The sequence below is a fragment of the Myotis davidii genome, unplaced genomic scaffold (genome assembly GCF_000327345.1).
Source record: "Myotis davidii unplaced genomic scaffold, ASM32734v1 scaffold2152, whole genome shotgun sequence".
NCBI lineage: Eukaryota > Metazoa > Chordata > Mammalia > Chiroptera > Vespertilionidae > Myotis > Myotis davidii.
Genome location: NW_006283542.1, coordinates 164472 through 167264, shown reverse-complemented (window position 1 = coordinate 167264; position 2793 = coordinate 164472).

Below are 2793 nucleotides of genomic sequence, written 5' to 3'. Positions count from 1 at the left end.
TCATGAGAAATACAAGTGTTAATTTAAAAGTCCTACTTATTTAACATTATGTTTTAAGCTTGAAGGTGGAATAAAGATATTTAATGCAAACAGAAACGAGACCATTCATAAACAAAAACTTCTCCAAGTAAATTCTAAAAGATATAATTTTGGTATTAGTGATTCCAGATTGAAACACTAACATACAAAAAGGAATGAAACCATTGTAAAGTGTCCAATATGTGAGCAGAAGGAAACAAATACTTATTATAAAATATAATGATGTATAGAGGGGTCAAACATAAAATATATTTAAATACCATACTATAGTAACATAATTCAGGAACGTGTAAATAGAATTTACATTTAATAAAGTCTTTATGTTATTCAGGAGAAAATGAAATATGATAAGCTTTAGATTTTGATATTTTGTTGTAATCTCAAGGATATTTTTAAAAGATTCGACCCCAAGTTTATCACCTCCAACCTAGGAGAAGTATAAAAGGTTCTGGAAACATTATTCAATCAAACCAGAGAAAAAAAAGAAATGGAAGACTAAGAGAGAGGGGAAAAAAAGAGAAGAACATATATATAGTACAAATATAAGGTTCTGTATTTAGATCCCAATACATTTTAAAAGTTGCATTAAGCACAAATGGACTTAGTGCTCTTGATAAAGTGGAAACATTATTCAATCAAACCAGAGAAAAAAAGAAATGGGAGATTAAGAGAAAGGGAAAAAAGAGAAGAACATATATATATATAGTACAAATATTCAGGCTGGGGAGGAAATATGCATATATGTTGTTTACAAGAGATCTATGTGAAACCTAAATTGTTCTTTGATTGACTTTTTCTGAGAAATACCGACCATCACAAGTATATTAGTATCAGAAAATACATACTTTACAGTACAGGTATTACTGGAGATTAATGGGACCATTTCATAATGATTAAAGGTTCAATTTACCAGGAAGGTATAACACTTGAAATGTACATGATATGACAACATATAGCAAAAACGGACAATTAAAAAACAAAAAAAAACTAATCCACATTCCTAGAGGGAATTTTAATATATATTTTACAATCACTGATAAAACCCACAGACAAGAAAATCACTAAGGATTTGTTATTATACTACACATAAACAACATCACTGGTGAACTCGATCTACAGCCATAGATAGAAAACTTGTCCCAAATGATGAAAAGATATATATTCTATTTGAGCACACATAGTGAACATTCCAAAACATTTTATCATATACTGGGCCATATAAAGCAAAATTGCAACATATGTCAATGGACTGAAATACAGAATATGTTCACTGATTCCAAGGCTATTAAGCTAGAAATCAATAACAAGAGCATATTCTATTTATAATATATTATATACTAATAAACATAACTATGTGTATGTATATTAGTGAAATTTATAAAATTCCTTATAAATAAGTCAAGGATAAAATAATCATTAATACAAATTTTAAAATTATTTGAAACGAAGTGATAATAAAAATACTAAGGCCCTAGCTGGTTTGGCTCAGTGGATGGACCGTTGGCCTGTGGACTGAAGGGTCCCAGGTTCAATTCTGGTCAGGGGCATATGCCCAGGTTGCGGGCTCGATCGCCCGTGGGGGGCATGCAGGAGGCAGTCGATCAATGATTCTCATCATTGGTGTTTCTATCTCTCTCTCCCTCTCCCTTCCTCTCTGAAATCAATAAAATATATTTAAAAAATACTGAGTATAAAATGTTTAGTTTTGGAAAACTAAAGTGCTTATTAGAAGAAATATATATAACTTCAGATGTCTATACCAGAGATGAGTTTATTTTTCAAATCTTAGGAAAATAACAGTAAAATAAACCAGAAGGAACTTGAAGGAAGGAAATCCCAAATGATAAGAGCACATAGAAAAAATATTCAGTGTAAATGAACAACATCAAGAACTTTTAGTTCTTTGATTCGGACACTACAGCTGACAAAGCTCAGTTAAATCCAGAAATATATATAGAAGGCAAGAGCAACCAGCATCCGGGAACATAAAGAGGACCTCACTCTACGTAGCAGCAATTAGACAGAAAGCAATGAAAATCCTTAAAACCCATAAAGTTAAACTCTGTAGCGTCGATGGGCACATTCCCAGACAAATATTCAAACCTTCAGCCTTTGTTCAGTGAGTATTGGTTCTCATGGCCATCTCTCAGCCCAGATGAAATGCAAACCCAATGTACCGACGAAATTCGGCCACTGGGTGGCGGCACCTCAGCGTTCTTTCAGGTTCCCTGCCACTGGATAACTGTCCACTTCTTGCTGTGCCCACATATTATCAGAACTATTTGTAAACCAAGATAAAAATCTTTCCTCCTCGTAGAATGGGCATAAAGGCACGCAGGGCCATACTTCTTTGGAGCGGAGCGAGGGCGCGATGAGGCATATAGTCACAAACAGAACCAGGTCTCTGTACGTGTGACGGGTAAGGAATGGGGTCAAGAACAGGGCACGTGGATGGGTGCCTCCTGGGCCGGGAAGGAACCCATTTCTTCTCATCGTGGGAAAGCCCCAGGGAATCATGGGGGCAGGACACTGGGCTGGATAGAAGTAGAGACTGCTATTATGGGAGACCCTTGGGGACCCCGCCTCCAGGACCTGGGTCTGTCTCTCTTTTCTTCAGCTCTGTCAAGGACACCCGACATCCACTTCTATGGGTTCCTAGACTCTGGGCACCCCAAGAACATTACCTGTATGGAGCCCTGGGCCTGTGAGAGAGGGGCACCCCCTCCATTCTATTGGATTGGGGTCACCCTCACT